Below are 18,595 nucleotides of genomic sequence, written 5' to 3'. Positions count from 1 at the left end.
TTTGACCTCGTGTCGCCATGCCGAAATGAATCCTGTCTGTCCCTGTCTGGCGGCATCACCATCCGTGGCTCTGAATCACAGAGCAGACGAAAACACACACACACACACACAGACACGCACACACGTAGACACACAGGCACACATAAACCCACACACACCATCACTGACCCCGTGGAGCAGGGCTGGGTGTGCAGATTCATGGGAGGTGAGAAATAGCTCCAGTCCCCTTGTGTTGATGAAGGATCTGAGGCCTGAGAAGAAGCACGCTGGGAATTTTTCATGCCTCAGCGTGAAGCCAGGATCCCCTCACACTCTGGCCATCTCAGATGCCACTCACACCCCTTCCCCACCCCACCCCCTCGCCCAACATGGTAAGATGCTAGAGTGGACATTACGCAATGAGGACCAACTCCAATTGAACATTAAAAAATTAAAAAAATAATAATCTGAATTGTACTTAGCTGTAAATTGGTTAACAATTACGAACAAATTCAGAGACATTTTCATTGAGACTAGAGGAGCATCCTCTCTTATGTCCGCTCTATTCCAATAGGAAGGATGGGTGAAACGACAACTCAACCTTGACCACAGACAGTTTTCCGCTATTACGCTGTCACCAATCAAATCCCCTCAAATCAGTGATGACAGGGAAATAGTGTTTAAGAAAGGAGAGGACCACTTTAAACTGTTTGGACTTGGCCTGTGTGTGCTGCTGAGAGGAAGTGTAGAAAGTTAAGAGCTAAATAGAAGGAGAAACAGACACAGAAGAGAAGGAGAGAGTTTACAGTGTAATCAGCATTAAGGACATTTGTTTTTCTAGCATAGAGAAGTAGGAAGGTGATTGATGCTTGATCAGCTAGTCAGGAAGTGGAGAAATTAGCGCCAGCCAGGGCACTGGGAGCTGTCAAGTACTTCCTGTCTTCCTGTCTCGTTGAGGGGGGCGCCACGACTGCCAACCCCATGAGTCCCCTTCCAAAACACACACACACGCTTATACTGGACATACTGGACATACAGTACACACACACACTCACACACACTGCAACCTCCCCTACTATCACTACAGGCCACAAGAAAGACTGTGAACAATATTGTTATCCTGACCTCCCTTCTGTGTTCTCTTCTAGTCTGTCCTCTCTACGCACTAACCTTCAGAAGAACGTCACACAACAACCACCACACAACAATCAAGGCCTCCAGCTCTTTACCGTACCCGTGCCTATGATTCGTGTACTTATGTCAGAGCCTGACAATAGCAATAGTGTACGCGTAACTAAGGAGGCAAGAGAAGACAAGCAGAGCAGATGAAGACAGTGAGATGTCCTTGATATTGTGGCAACAGTGTAGTGACAGTATTTTGTGTGACAGTTCAGCACAGTAGCCTGTGAGGTGGAAGGTTTATATCTCCTGACGTGCCTGAGTCATCGGTGCCTCATGCCTCTGCTCCTTCATTGTGACAGGACAAGGTGTGTCTGTTTGTGTGTGTGTGTGTGTGTGTGTGTGTGTGTGTGTGTGTGTGTGTGTGTGTGTGTGTGTGTGTGTGTGCGTGCCGTGCGTGCGTGCGTGCGTGCGTGCGTGCGTGCGTGCGTGCGTGCGTGCGTTGCGTGCGTGTGCGGCGGGCGTGTGTACTCTGTGCTGATGCCAGTGTTCATCTGCATTAGCGTTTCGGAGGACCTGTCCAGCAGCTTCACGTCAAGGATTCGCATTGCTCTCTGGAGCACTGGTCGTTCAAGACTGGAAATATGCTGCATTCAACTGTTTTGCAATATGATCCCACATGAAGTAATGTGCTTCTAATACACCTATAAACTTGCTGGAGAGATGTCATGAGAGAGAGTGTTGTAGACTAATATACTTATAGAAAGAGCTCAGCACCTCACAGAGACTATTGAGAGAGATGGACAGGAAACTGAGATGTACAGTAGTCATTTCCAGCGATGTTCAGACTTGCAAGGATCATTTAAGATGAACAGGAAACATCCTTAGCAACTGTGAACGTTATACTAACATACTGCTGTGTCTGGAATAACGATACAGTTGAGAGTGAGATGGGCTGGAAATAGAGAAAGAGAGTAAGAGAGAGAGCTGTAGACTCATCCACAAAGACAAGTAGGATAAAGACGTGTATTTCATTTGAAATGCAGAGAAGGATTACTGTGCTGGGCTCCTCCCTCCTTAATGCACTGCTACTCTGTGTGGTTTAAGTGCCTGGCAGGCCGTTTGAAGGAGGGCCATCCGTTCTCATCCGACTGCTCACCAGGATTGAGTTAACGTCTCACACACAACACACAAAACACACACGCACACACTAGGCTTCCCTACACACACACCCCACCCCCTTCCCTCTTTAACCCCCTCCTCTTCACCACTCCCCATTTAACGATGACTTGTTGCTGATTTATCTGATGTAGGAATTCTGTGAAGGATCCCTACTGTAACCTTTCCCCCTCACCAGATGTTCCGTCTGACAACACAATAATGTTCATCCCTAAATCCCCATGCAACATATCAAGTGTCTGCTATGTGTTTGTGCCGAGAGAAATGACAGAGATGCTGGGAGTGGGAATGGATTTTAAACAGAGCCAGTGTGGTGCAGTGAGCAGGCGGCCATATGCTCACTGACGACAGGGGGATGACCGAAAGGAGAGGAGGGGCGGGGGGGCTGATCCTTTAATTGATTCTTAGGCTAAGTGGTGTATAAGGAGATCATACAAAATTCTCACCTGACGCACCTGTCAAACCCAAACTGCACAGTTAATATGATAGATAATATGTTCTTAGTTAGACTGATGAACACTCAGGCTGGTGAGACGGAAAAGACGTCAAGGAAACCTTCCCCTCCCTATCATCAACATGACCTTTGTAATATAGGTCATGTAGAGTGGTTATCAAACATACTGTGTGTTTAAGAGTTCCAAGTATCTCCTATCATGTGTCGCCATTCGTGTTATTCCATCATCCACATTACATTTACACATTTAATGTCCTGAATTTGAAGAAAATACATGAAAACTGTCAGCAGGCTGAAAGACAAGCCGTAAAAGGCAAGGTAGCCTTAACAATAACAAACCGTTGAGTAAGGTGATCTACAGCGTGGTTATCCAGTGAGAGTGTAACGTATATCAAAGATAGGCCAGAGACAATCACCAGGGTTACAGACAGCTTGGTCTCTCTCTGACACCACTACACCTCAGTTCCACTTGGCTGGGTAATGGCTGGAAGACACACATACAGCTCACCGGGGAGAGAGGGAGCAGAGAGAGAGAGAGAGAGAGAAGGAGTGGGGGAGACCGAGCTATGTCAAGGGGCCTGACGGCTTCGACAGTCCCAGCCAATATCTGTCACTTTCAGAGTGCATGAATTCTTGATTTGATGTGCCTTAATTGATTCAGCTCTGCTCGGTGCTGGCTGTCTGTCAGAGTGGGGCTTCTCTCTCTCTCACACCCCACACCAGCCAAGCTGCTGAGAGACTCATATCCCTGGGACGTGGGAGGGATGGGAGAGGAAGGGAGAGTGCAGCCGGTGCCCTCGCGGTGACCCCTTCCATGACACCATGAGCCCCCCACAGCAGACATGTTGGAGGATCAAGTGCTTCAAAGTGAAACAGACGGAGAGATAAAAATATGACTGCATGGCTAAGGCCTTGCTTGGATGGATGAGGCCAAGGAGCGTTTCGTTGTAGGAAGGAGTCGTCATGTGTCTGGAGCCCAGGTGTCAAGTTGCCCTGTCGTTAGGTGTCACATGGAGGGGGGAAATACAGAAAAACAGCCAAAGAATGTGGCTGGTATTGTCAGCAAGTCTTAAAGATTGATGATGCCTCTGTCTTGTATGATGACTTCATCTTGAATCAGTATTGTCTGTCATTGTGTCACTATCATTTCTCTGCCATGTTACTATGGTTTTCCACAACGGTTAGCAACTATGTCTCTAAGGGTGTGCGGTTAAATTGTGAGTGTCTTACCAAGGTAAAGTGCTTACATTTACCTTGGTTGTCCTCCCAAGCCTTGGCCCTCTCAAGAGGCTCGACCAAAATATATTTAATTTCTCCATTTAAATTGTTGTGTCAGACATGTACAATACAGGTGAGTGGTTTATCTTGAAAGTGCTGCCTTTTCCTAATAGCCTTGAGGTAAATTAATGGTAAAGGACTGAAGGACAAAAAACTTGTTTCATAAGAGCCTGTATAGAATATAAAAAAAACTCATGTGTGGAGAGGAGAGAACAGTTCAATGACAAGCTGAGGGGGGAGGGGGAGCATACAGACAGAATATGTTCATGAATTTAATATGTGTGTGTGTGTGTGTGCGGCAGTTGTGCATCAACGATAGTTATGAGTTTATATGATAGTTTATGTGATAGTTATGTAGAAATGGTAGTTATACATATACAGTACCAGTCAAAAGTTTGGACATACTATCACATTCTTTATTTTTACTATTTTCTACATTGTAAAATAATAGTGAAGACATCAAAACTATGAAATAACACATATGGAACCATGTCATAATCAAAAAAGTGATAAACGAATCAAAATATATTTTAGATTCTTCAAAGTAGCCAGGCTTTGCCTTGATGACAGCTTTGCACACTCTTGGCATTCTCTCAACCAGCTTCATGAGGAATACTTTTCCAACAGTCTTGAAGGAGTTCCCAAATATGCCTTTTTTTATTTTACCCTTATTTTACCAGGTAAGTTGACTGAGAACACATTCTCATTTACTGCAATGACCTGGGGAATAGTTACAGGGGAGAGGAGGGGGATAAATGAGCCAATTGTAAGCTGGGGATGATTATGTGTCATGAAGGCCAGATTGGGAATTTAGCCAGGACACCGGGTTAACACCCCTACTCTTACGATAAGTGCCATTGGATCTTTAGTGACCACAGAGAGTCAGGACACCTGTTTAACGTCCCGTCCAAAAGACGCCACCCTACACTGGGTACTTGTTGGCAAGAGCAGGTGTTCCTAATGTTTTGTATACTCAGTGTAAATGTACTTTATGTCTATATCTGGATGAATCCATATTCAAATGTAGTACAAAGTAGTGACACGGTGTAGCTTTCTTTTCTTGTTCTGAGCCTATTGAGCATTTGGTGAAAGGTTGCGCTTGCCTAAAGTAAAAACCTACAAAACAATCTGACCAATAAATGTATGGCCACTTTCAACTGTCTTACAGTTAACATAATTCTAGTTCATCTGCCGTTTCATGTTGGTCCCACTCAAGGCGTCTGATAGCTTTAATCTTGGTCCAAGCTTGTCCTGCTTTCTGATTAATTGTGGATAACACCAAGCGAATCAGGGAGGCTCTCCCGACAATAAAGCACTAAGGAGGTCACAGGAGAATTTAGATGTGTACTTGATTGCTTTTAAAGTGAGTGCCACTGATATCTTGTGATCATGTTAAGTCTCTCTTGAAGAGCGAAAAGAGCCAAAGAAAAGCTCTCTAAAAGAAGCCGGAAATGGCAATCGCTGAGGAACAAGTTGCCAGTTGGAATAGTATTAAGCAGAGCCTAGAGGAGCCTGGCCCCCTGCGCCTCATGTGTGTGTGCTAATGTCACATTGATTATGCTGGTCGTAAACTGCCTTTGTTTGTTCCTCCGTTCCCCTGTCCGTCACCCGTCTGCTGGGACGAGCCACAGTCACACTAAAAGCCGTCTTTTCCGTGTTTGCCGCAATTCTAAGTTGCCGAGTAGGAGAAGGGCATTCCCATCGGAGGTCTCCCACTCACATTTCCCTCTGCATTCTCATGTATTAATTGCTTTTTAATGTTTCCTTCTCTCCTGGATGCTGTTGCGTAAAAACGAATCAACAAGAATAGGGGCATAAGCATTTCTCTGTTTGGGCCACGGCCCTGACTAAAAGGGTAGCCACTGAATAAACCATAAATGTAAGCTGGTGAATGAGGGAATCAGGATGGTAAAATACGAAGTAAAAACTGGAGCCATTTGGCCTGCCGTATGCAGCGTCCCAAGTGTAACAGTCCCATCTGTGTACGTGCCACATGAAGGGAATCTGGTGTGATGAGGATGGAGGATCCTATGAACAAATATGACATTTGTGACATGTAATTTCCCCCTTGGGCCACAATATTTCCACCATATGCACCAACTTTGGGCAAAATCCTACTTTTCAACATTCATTTTTAATATATGTACATGCAGAGAAACCTTGTGTACTGAGTTAATTGCACTTTGGTAGTACCATCTGTATAACTGCAACTGAGTGCCATAGTATCTTCATTATAAACCAGAAGTATAATCATAAACATCATATGACTCAACCATCCACAATTAGTCACTATGGCCAGAACATTGGCTAATTTAATCGTAGTCCATACATACAAACGTCACAAAATTACACCACAACCTCCAAGACATCTCTTATCAGAACTGGTAAGTGGTGGTTGATTCAACCTAGGCTCTGATTGTGTAATCCATGTTCTGCAGGCCTATGTCATCATCTATTCCAATCACGCACACTGCTTCCTGGACAGGACAGTGGTGGGTGTGAGCGGGGCAGAAATATTTGGTCTGGTCGTGAGCGCATGGGGCGTGAGGGGGTCACAGAGTATTTGGGCTTGAGTTACAGGGCTAGCATCTGCCATCCGGCCATCAGACAGTCTTATCCATCATTGGCCAGCTCCACGACAAGCGTTTGTTTGGAGTCTCTAGGCCAGACAGGAATAAAATTAGCTTGATGATTAAGTTCCTCCTCAGCTCCGGCGGGAATAAGACCCACCATTTATTTTCATTACTTCCGCTAGTTGTATGGAGTCTCTCCATTAATTTCCCTGAACCGTCCGGATGCCTGCCTACGAAACCTGTATCCCTCTCCTGAACATGGATGGGTTGTTGCATAGGGAGTGTGATGTGTTGTCATTTCCAGTATTGTGCACGTTTAATCAAAGATATTCCCTCGTAAACACAGGACTTTGATTTCAGGGCTCTTTGCACACATAATTGCACTCTGTATATAAGTTGACATAATTATTTGGAATCATTCCACATAACCTTATGACATTCAATATTGCATTGGCCTTTTATAGCTATTCCTCAGAATACCTTGCAAATGGGCAAAGGTTAGATTTTATTTGTATCATTAGTATGACCTGAACCTGGTTCTCTGTAACAAATACGTTGCCACATGCAGGACTTGATATTTGAGTAACAGAAGCAAAAGTACTAACCTAACGTGTCATTAGAGAGTAGACCCATGCTACAGTACATCAACTCACAAATGAGATTAAGTTATCAACAGTGATACCAACATACTAGACAAAGGCTCCCCTAGCCAAATCCACCCACTCTTCTCCAAGTAGTTAGCAACAGGTGCACACAATCAATCAATTAGTCTGAACAAGGTCACAGCAACACCACCAATTCACCATTGACAACTATATCCTATTCAGCTAATTAGTTCTACTGTCATCAGTAAATATTATCTCTCTCGGTATTGAATAAGGGGACTTGATCATGACCTTGGGATATTCATGCAATTGAAAGAGTGTCTGTGCATCATGTGCTGTAATCATGCCAGCCAAAGTGACTGTGTTGACCACTTATACAGCATGGCTGGGCTGGGCCTCAGGAGTGTAGAAGGACTTCATGGTGGAATAGAGTGGAAGCCATAGCCAATCTTTGTCTTTAACACACACATAAACGTTTCGCATGCACAGATGCATACACAATGAGAGAGATAGGCCCTCTTCATTTCCTACACACACACACTCTCACCTACTCTCGGAGATTGGTTACAATTTTTACCCTGGGTGCCTGTTAGAGGGAAGTGAAGACATCTGGTACTTCTTTAAAGCCTGTAGCCGTAACACCCTTGCCCCCAGTGTAAACCTGTGTGCTGAGCCACAGTGAAGAGTGCGCTGTAGCTCTTTGTAATGTCGCGCTAACCCAGACCTTTTGGTAAATGTACTACACGAGAGCTCAGGGCTTTTAAGTCCAGCCTCCCCTCAACTGGGAGAGGAGAGCAGAGCAGAGGAGAGTAGGGGGGCAGGGATACAGCAGAGGGACAGGAGAGGACAGGACAGGAGGTGTACAACACAATGGCCTTGAACTGGAGCTGTGAGAAGAAAGATCCATTCCCAGACTTGGCACTTTAACCCCACCATTTTTTTTTCCACTATTTTTTTTGCCTTGTCCAGTCTCTTCCTTGTTCTTTCTTTCCTTCATTCTAATGATATTATGTAAACAATGAATTTATTTTGTTACGATGAGATCACTACTATAGATGTCAGTTCTGTGTTAACACTTCCATCCTCAGATAGTGACAACAAACCATGAAGAAAGAGAGCGATAGAGGCAGAGAGAAAAAAAGAGAGCGAGAGAGCGAGATAGAGAGCAGAGAGCATGGAGCAGGGTAGAATTACATTACTTCCCAGAACCATTGTTTGCAGAGGAGAGGAAGCGATTTTCTCTAATGTGTTTCTGTGTTGTGTCCTTGTCCTCCCCCAGTTTGCGCGTATGCCTAGAGAGAGGGGTCCTGGAAGATGGGTCAGAGGGGAGAAAAGGAAGTGTGTGTGTGTGGATGTGTGATGACTTTGGTTGTGTGTGTGTGTGTGTGTGTGTGTGTGTGTGTGTGTGTGTGGTGTGTGTGTGTGCTGTGTGTGTGTGGTGTGTGTGTGTGTGTGTGTGTGTGTGTGTGTGTGTGTGTGTGTGTGTGTGTGTGTGTGTGGTGTGTGTGTGTGTTAGTCCCCACAAGGTCAAATGCTATTTCTAGGGGTTTAGGGTTCGAGGTTAGAATTATATTAGGGTTAAAATTAAGTTAAGTATTAAGGTTAGGAGCTAGGGTAGTTGTAGGGTTAGGCTTAGGGACTAGGGTTAGGTTTAGGGTTAGGATAAAGTTTAGGTTTTTGGTTAGGGTTAGGGTTAAGGTTAGGGTTAGGGTTAGAGTAGATACGGTTAGGATTAGGGTTAGTTTAGTTTAGGGTTAGGGGTTAGGGAAAATAGGATTTTGAATGGACTGAATTGTATGTCCCCACAAGGTTAGCTGTACAAGACTGTTGTGTGTGTGTGTGTGTGTGTGGTGTGTGTGTGTGTGTGTGTGTGTGTGTGTGTGTGTGTGTGTGTGTGTGTGTGTGGTGTGTGTGTGTGTGGTGTGTGTGGTGTGTGTGTGTGTGTGTGTGTGTGTGTGTGTGTGTGTGTGTGTGTGTGTGTGTGTGTGTGTGTGTGTGGTGTGTGTGATACTCATGACGAGATGTCAAATAAAGGGAAGAAAAGGTCAATTTCCCCGGCTGAAGGCACCCTGGATGTGGTAAGCAGGAGGAAATCTTAGAAGGAAGGGGAGAGAGTAGGTTACCACCGTACCAGATTAACAGCTGCCCAGAGTAACAGCCCGGCCATGCTATTTTTACAGCCAGTTAAACAGAATTTGCAGTCATGTTCAACCGCAGCGCAGATTCCGACTGACCTTCTAGACTTTCTTAGCTCTCCTTCTCACTACAATGTTAATTCCTGCCCAAATATCTAAATTATGCACAAACTAATACCTCTTTACACTTGTTATTAATCTCTCTCCTGTGAGAAACAATCCTCCTGTGTCGTGCGTTTCACTCTCCTCCGCCTCTCGCGTTTGACGATGTTATAAAACCAACCTCAGGTTTTTTCCCCACTGTTAATTATCAAGTTAAACTCATTTTGATAACCTTTTGCCATGCTGTCACACATTATTCATGGTACTATGTATTCCTAAGAGATGATAGTTTACACACAATGAAGATTCCTATACATACGGTTGAAGTCGGAAGTTTACATACCACTGTAACGATCGTCTGTTGAAGAGGGTGACCAAAGTGCAGGTGGTAAGTGTTCATGCTTTCTTTAATAAAACTGAACACTGAGACAAAATAACCAAAAAAGTGAACAACACAAAACAGTTCTGTCTGGTGCAGACACAAAACAGAAAACACTACCCACACAGAACCATGTGGGAAAAAGCTACCTAAGTATGGTTCTCAATCAGAGACAACGATAGACAAGCTGCCTCTGATTGAGAACAAACACCTGGCCAAACAAAAACGAAATACCAAAACATAGAAAATTAACATAGAATGCCCACCCAAATCACACCCTGACCAAACCAAAATAGAGACAAAAAGCATCATTACGGTCAGGGCGTGACATACCCCCCCCCCCCCCCAAAGTGCGGACTCTGCGCAAAACCTGTACCTATAGGGGAGGGTCTGGGTGGGCATTTCACCGCTGTGGCGGCTCTGGTGCGGGACGTAGACCCCGCTCCACCTCTGCTTGGCCCACTTAGGTGGCCCTCTAGAGCGGGGACCCTCGTAGCGGCCCCGGCTGGGGACCCTCGTTGGGAGCTCCGGACTGGAGGGGACTCTGGAGCTCCGGGACTGGAGGGAGATCTGGAGGCTCCGGGACTGGGGGCGGACTCGGGATCTCGGGACTGGAGGGCGACCTGGAGCTCCGGGACTGGAGGCGACTCTGGAGAGCTCCGGACTGGAGGACCCCTTGGAGGCTTCGTGCCATGTCTCACCCCTGGAGGCTTCCTGCCAACTGGATCATCACTGGAGGCTTCTTGCCCATGGATCATCACTGGAGGCTTCGTGCCATGGGTCATCACTGGAGGCTTCGTGCCATGGATCATCACTGGAGGCTCGTGCCATGGATCACCACTGGAGGCTTCTTGCCATGAATCATCACTGGAGGCTTCGTGCCATGGATCACCACTGAGGCTTTTGCCATGATCATCCTGGAGGCTTCCTCATGGATCATCACTGGAGCTTCTTGCCATGGATCATCACTGGAGGCTTCTGCCATGGATCACCACGGAGGCTTCTTTGCCATGGATCACCACGGAGGCTTCTTGCCATGGATCACCACTGGAGCGTTCTTGCCATGGATCATCACTGGAGCTCTTGCCATGCAGTCATCATGGAGCTCTTGCCATGGATCATCACTGGAGGCTTCTTGCATGATCATCACTTGAGGCTTGTGCCATGGACACACTGGAGCTTCTTGCCATGGATCATCACTGGGTGGAGAGACACACAGGAGGCCTGGCTCTGGGAGCAGGACAGACTCAGCAGGCTGGGGGACATGCAGGAGGATTAGTCTTTAATACAGGCACAGGACTCACCGGGCTGGAGGACATGCAGGAGGCTCTTCCTTGGCCGAGGCACCGGATACACTGGGCCGTGGAGGCGCACTGGCAGTCTCGAGGGCAGAGCTAGCACAACTCGTCCTGGCTGGATCCCCCTGTAGCCCGGCAAGTGCGGGGAGCTGGAACAGGCGCACTGAGCTGTGCTGGCGAACCAGGGTCACCGTGCGTGGCTGGCGCAGGATAACCCGAGCCGAGGAGACGCACTGGAGACCAGATGCGCTGAGCCCGGCACCATCCCTCCTGGCTCGATGCCCACTCTAGCCCGGCCGATGCGAGGAGCTGCAATGTAGCGTACCGGGCTGTGAACGTGCACTGGAGACACCGTGCGCTCCACCGCATAACACGGTGCCTGACCAGTAAGACGCTCCACCCGGTAAGCACGGTGAGTTGGCTCAGGTCTACAATCTGACTGAGCCAAACTCCTCGTGTGCTCCCCCCCAAAACAAAATATGGGGCTGCCTCTCGTGCCTGCTCCGCTGTGCCACCTCCTCAGGACGGTGATGTTCTCTCGTCTGTCCCCAGTGTCCCTTACCTTCCAGGATTTCCTCCCATGTCCAACTCTCCAGGTAACCACGCTGCTTGGTCCTCTTTTGGTGGTGGGTAGTTCTGTAACGATCGTCTGTTGAAGAGGGAGTGGACCAAAGCGCAGCGTTGTAACTGTTCATGCTTTCTTTAATAAAACTGAACACAGACAAAATAACCAAAAAAATGAACAACACGAAACAGTTCTGTCTGCTGCAGACACAAAACAGAAAACAACTACCCACAAAAACCATGTGGGAAAAAGCTACCTAAGTATGGTTCTCAATCAGAGACAACGATAGACAGCTGCCTCTGATTGAGAACCACACCCGGCAAAACAGCAAAGAAATACACAACATAGAAAATGAACATAGAATGCCCACCCAAATCACTCCCTGACCAAACCAGAATAGAGACATAAAAAGCTATCTACGGTCAGGGCGTGACATACACTTAGGTTGGAGTCATTAAAACTAGTTTTTCAACCACTCCACAAATTTCTTGTAAACAAACTATAGTTTTGGCAAGTCGGTTAGGACATCTACTTTGTGCATGACTCAAGTAATTTTTCCAACAATTGTTTATAGACAGATCATTTCACTTATAATTCACTGTATCACAATTCCAGTGGGTCAGAAGATCACATACATGACGCTTCTGATAAGCTAATTGACATCATTTGAGTCAATTGGAGGTGTACCTGTGTATGTATTTCAAGGCCTACCTTCAAACTCAGTGCCTCTTTGCTTGACATCATGGGAAAATCTAAATAAATCAGCCAAGACCTCAGAAAAAAATTGTAGACTTCCACAAGTCTGGTTCATCCTTGGGAGCAATTTCCAAATGCCTGAAGGTACCACGTTCATCTGTACAAACAATAGTACGCAAGTATAAACACCATGGCACCACGCAGCCATCATACTGCTCAGGAAGGAGGTGCGTTCTGTCTCCTAGTGATGACCGTACTTTGGTGCTAAGAGTGTAAATCAATCCCAGAACAACAGCAAAGGACCTTGTGAAGATGCTGGAGGAAACAGGTACTAAAGTATCTATATCCACAGTAAAACGAGTCCTATATTGACATAACCTGAAAGGCCGCTCAACAAGGAAGAAGCCACTGCTCTAAAACCGCCATAAAAAGCCAGACTACGGTTTGCAATTGCACATGTACTTTTTGGAGAAATGTCCTCTAGTCTGATGAAACAAAAATAGAACTGTTTGGCCATAATGACCATCGTTATGTTTGGAGGGAAAATGATTGCAAGCCGAAGAACACCATCCCAACCGTGAAGCACGGGGGTGGCAGCATCATGTTGTGGGGATGCGTTGCTGCAGGAGGGACTGGTGCACTTCACAAAATAGATGGCATCATGAGGTAGGAAAATTATGTGGATATATTGAAGCAACATCTCAAGACATCAGTCAGGAAGTTAAAGCTTGGTCGCAAATCTGTCTTCCAAATGGACAATGACCCCAAGCATACTTCCAAAGTTATGGCAAAATGGCTTAAGGACAACAAAGTCAAGGTATTGGAGTGGCCATCACAAAGCCCTGACCACAATCCTATAGAAAATTTGTGGGCAGAACTGTAAAAGCGTGTGCAACCAAGGAGGCCTACAAACCTGACTCAGTAACACCATCTCTGTCAGGTGGAATGGGCCAAAATTCACACAACTTATTGTGGGAAGCTTGTGGAAGGCTACCCGAAACGTTTGATCCAAGTTAAACAATTTAAAGGCAATGCTACCAACTACTAATTGAGTGTATGTAAACGTCTGACCCACTGGGAATGTGATGAAATAAATAAAAGCTGAAATAAATCATTCTCTCCACAATTATTCTGGCATTTGACATTCTTAAAAGGAAATGGTGATCCTAACTGACCTAAGACAGGGCATTTTTACTAGGATTAAATGTCAGGAATTGTGAAAACTGAGTTTAAATGTATTTGGCTAAAGTGTATGTAAACTTCCGACTTCAACTGTAAATAGAAGAATGCTCTTTTATCTTCAATTTACGTAGAACTTGGCAGACTAACCTTAAAACCTTGCTTCTCCATAAACGCCTGGTTAAACTGAAAAAACCTCAACGGTCCTGAAGCAGAATGTGTCTAAAATACAACCTCTGTCACACCTGTCACAGAAAGCACTGAAGCCAAGGAGACCACTGAACTGAACTTTTCTCGCTGGAACCTTTCCCTTTTGTATCTCTGCCGTCTCCATCCCATGTTGTGCTGCTGATTGCGATGCTGGAACCTTTCCCTTTTGTATCTCTGCCGTCTCATCTCCATGTTGTGCTGCTGATTGCGATGCTGGAACCTTCCCTTTGTTATCTCTGCCGTCTCCATCCCATGTTTGTGCTGCTGATTGCGATGCTGGAACCTTTCCCTTTTGGTATCTCTGCGCGTCTCCATCCCATGTTGTGCTGCTGATTGCATGCTGGAACCTTTCCCTTTTGTATCTCTGCCGTCTCCATCCCATGTTGTGCTGCTGATTGCGATGCTGGAACCTTTCCCTTTTGTATCTCTGCCGTCTCATCCCATGTTGTGCTGCTGATTGCGATGCTGGAACCTTTCCCTTTTGTATCTCTGCCGTCTCCATCCCATGTTGTGCTGCTGATTGCGATGCTGGAACCTTTCCCTTTTGTATCTCTGCCGTCTCCATCCCATGTTGTGCTGCTGATTGCGATGCTGGAACCTTGTTACCAGAGAGGCTGTTTGAGTTTGTCTCCTCGAGATTCCTCCCTGCGCAGCCGGGAATAACTGTCTGGACCACTGGCTTTTTCATGTCGATGATTGGAAACAGTGTGAACGGCTTACAGCCCGGTGTCATCACTCACCCCTTAGCTCCACTCTCCTCCATCCCTCAGTCCCCCATCCCCACCAGGCCCTCAGACTACCTGCTCCCCCTCCTCAACCTGTCACCCCTTTAGGGGGAGAATGAACGTCAATTAGGACAAATCAGTATATCACCAGACCTTGTGTCTGCTACCCACTCAACCCATCCCCAACAACCTCCATAGTGGGACGGTTCAGTGCTACACAACTGGGATTACAGCTTAGTTCACCACACATTCAAAACATATCTTCTTCTGTTCAATCTAGGAACAGTAGCAGTGGTACTAGTAGCAGCGATGGCAGAAGACTAGACCAAACATAGAGCGCATCTTAAGCTGTTGTTTACATTTACATTTACATTTAAGTCATTTAGCAGACGCTCTTATCCAGAGCGACTTACAAATTGGTGCATTCACCTTATGATATCCAGTGGAACAACCACTTACAATAGTGCATCTAACTCTTTTAAGGGGGGGGGGGGGTTAGAAGGATTACTTTATCCTATCCTAGGTATTCCTTAAAGAGGTGGGGTTTCAGGTGTCTCCGGAAGGTGGTGATTGACTCCGCTGACCTGGCGTCGTGAGGGAGTTTGTTCCAACCATTGGGGTGCCAGAGCAGTGAACAGTTTTGACTGGGCTGAGCGGGAACTGTACTTCCTCAGAGGTAGGGAGGCGAGCAGGCCAGAGGTGGATGAACGTTGTTAGTACTGAACTGCCATTGTTATAGATATACAGTAAAGGAGAGGAAAAAGGAACTGTCACACATACCTTTCTCCACCCATTTTTCTCAATTTCCCATCCATCCATTCACCCATCCAGTGTTACACCGCCTCCCAGCCCAGTCTGCTCCACTCTGACCCCAGACCCATGCACCTCCCTGGGCCTTTGAGCAAGCCAGCCCGGTCTGCACCACACTCTGACAAATGAGGTGGCGGCTGAGCCTCTGTCTACAGGGGGGTTATTGGAGGACAGGCCTACTACCTGGAGGAAGGGTTCAGGGGGGAGCAGCCATGCAGCATGTTAGTTAACCTGCCTTAGACTGCTGCTACCCATACAGGCCTCCTCCTTCACTCCCACACAAAGCATTCCACCACCCCAGAACATTCTCAGAGGGATGGAGGGGACTTGGGTTGGGAGCAGGGGGAGAGGGGGGATGATGGGGGTAGAAAGACTCAGTGCCAGGCTGGGGGTCTCGTCGTGACTTTGCCCTGGATGATTAGTGTCGGGGGGGAGGGGTGACAGAGTTGTCACGTGGGGACAGGCAGAGCTGATAGAACAACGCTGGGAGGACAGACAGGGCAGCTGTCCAGCCAGTGGCGAGAGGACCGTACGGCCACAGTTTATTGGTCCTGACAGCCTTCACACTGGGGCTGTTACACTAGCTGTGGGATTCATAGTTCGACACACATTTAGTGTAGTGGACAGCCACCACTGTGTCTGGGCTGTTGTCAGGGCTTTTCTTGTCTTCTTCAGTCAAAGAGTAGAAAGCAGTCTGTGGTGGCATTACCAGCATATCAAGTCTGTTGGAGATTTGTTTGGTTTTATTGATAAGCTGTTGATCCACTGAAATGAATCCAATCAATCATTAGACAATAAGGGAAATAACTATGTGAGAATGTTGTTCATTGACTACAGCTCAGCGTTTAACAACATAGTCCCCTTCCCCTGCAAGCTCATCACTAAGCTGGGGACCGTGGGACTGAACACCTTCCTCTGCAACTGGATCCTGGACTTCCTGACGGGCCAGCCCCAGGTGGTGAAGGTAGGCAACAATCCCTCTGCCACGCTGACCCTCAACACGGGGGCCCCTCAGGGGTGTTTGGTTAGTCCCCTTCTGTTCTCCCCATACGGTGATGAGACAGCCTACAGGGAGGAGGTCAAGGACTTGGCAGTGTCCAATCAAATCAAATCACATTTTATTGGTCACATACACATATTTAGCAGATGTTATTGTGGGTGTAGCTAAATGCTTGAGTTACTAGCTCCAACAGTGCAGTAGCATCTAACAATTCACAACAATACACACAAATCTAAAAGTAAAATAATGGAATAAAGTTGGAATAAACATTAGAACGAGCAATGTCGGAGAGGGTTTCACAAAAATACAGTAGAATAAAATACATGATATACCTATGAAATGAGTAAAGCAATTTGCAAACATTATTAAAGTGACTAGTGTTCCATTAATAAAGTGACCAGTGATTCCATGTCTATGTATAAAGGGCAGCAGCCTCTAAGGTGCAGGGTTGAGTAACCGGGTGGTAGCCGGCTAGTGATGGCTATTTATTAGTCTGATGGCCCTCTGGAGAGTCCTGCGGTTAAGGGCGGTGCAGTTACCGTACCAGGCGGTGATACAGCCCGACAGGATGCTCTCAATTGTGCATCTTTAAAAGTTTGTGATGGTCTTAGGGGCCAAGCCGAATTTCTTCAGCCTCCTGAGGTGCCTTTTTCACCACATTGTCTGTGTGGGTGGACCATTTCAGATTGTCAGTGATGTGTACGCCGAGGAACTTGAAGCTTTTCACCTTCTCCACTGCGGTCCTGTCGATGTGGATAGGGGTGTTCTCCCTCTGCTGTTTCCTGAAGTCCACGATCAGTTCCTTCATTTTGTTAACGTTGAGGGAGAGAATATTTTCCTGGCACCACACTGCCAGGGCCCTCACCTCCTCCCTGTAGGATGTCTCGTCATTGCTGGTAATCAGGCCTACTACTGTTGTGTCTCCTGCAAACTTGATGATTGAGTTGGAGGCGTGCATGGCCACGCAGTCATGGGTGAACAGGGATTTTAGGATGGGGCTGAGCATGCACCCTTGTGGGGCCCCTGTGTTGAGGATCAGTGAAGTGGAGGTGTTGTTTCCTACCTTCACTACTTGGGGGCGGCCCGTCAGGAAGTTCAGGACCAGTTGCACAGGGTGGGGTTCAGACGCAGGGCCACGAGCTTAATGATGAGCTTGGAGGGTACTATGGTATTTAAGGCTGAGCTATTGTAAATGAACATAGGTATTCCTCTTGTCCAGATGGGATAGGGCAGTGTGCAGTGGAATGGCGATTGCATCATCTGTGGATCTATTGAGGCGCTATGCAAATTGAAGTGGGTCTAGAGCAGGGGTGGGCAATTCCAGTCCTCAGGGGCCTGATAGGTGTCACAGTTTTGCCCCAGACCCAGCTAACACACCTGACTTCAATAATCACCTAAACATGATCTTCCCTTTAGAATGCAATTTTATTAATCAGTTGTTTGCTAGGGATAGAGAAAAACTGTGACACCAATCAGGCCCCCGAGGACTGGAGTTGCCCACCCCTGGTCTTGGGTATCAGGTAAGGTAGAGGTGATATGATCCTTAACTAGACTCTCAAAGCACTTCATGATGAAAGATGGGAGTGCTACGGGGCGATAGTCTTTGCATTCTTTGGGGTGCCTGATTGGTACAGAAACAATGGTGGACATCTAGAAGCAAGTGGGGATAGCAGACTGGGATAGGGAGAGATTGAATATTTACACACTCCAGCCAGCTGGTATGTGCATGCTCTGAGGACGCGACTCGGGATGCGCCTGGGCCGGCAGCCTTGCGAAGTTTAACACGCTTAAATGTCTTACTTACGTCGGCCACGGAGTACGAGAGCCCACAGTCCTTGCTACCGGGCCGTGTCGGTGGCACTGTGTTATCATCAAAGCGGGCGAAGAAGGTGTTTAGCTTCTCCGGGAGCAAGACATCAGTGTCCGCGACATGGCTGGTTTTCCCTTGCTAAGGTTATTCTCAGAGGCTATCCGGAACATATGCCAGTTATCGCGATCAAAACAATCTTGAAGCATGGATTCCGATTGGTCAGACCAGCATTGAATAGACCTTAGCACGGGTACTTCCTGTTTGAGTTTCTGCCTATAGGAAGGAAGGAGAAAAATAGAGTCGTGATGTAATTTGCTGAAGGGAGGGACGGGGGAGGGCCTTGTAGGCATCCCGGAAGGGGGAGTAGCAGTGGTCGAGCGTTGTAGCAGTGCGAGTACATCACTGGGGCCGAGCTCCCTGCCATTCAGGACCTCTATATCAGGCGGTGTTAGCGGAATGCACGAAAAATTGCCAAAGACTCCAGCCACCCTAGTCATAG

The sequence above is a fragment of the Salvelinus sp. IW2-2015 genome, linkage group LG4q.1:29 (genome assembly GCF_002910315.2).
Source record: "Salvelinus sp. IW2-2015 linkage group LG4q.1:29, ASM291031v2, whole genome shotgun sequence".
In the NCBI taxonomy this organism is placed as follows: Eukaryota; Metazoa; Chordata; class Actinopteri; order Salmoniformes; family Salmonidae; genus Salvelinus; species Salvelinus sp. IW2-2015.
The sequence above is the reverse complement of the archived record's forward strand: the minus strand, read 5'-3'. Positions refer to the sequence as shown.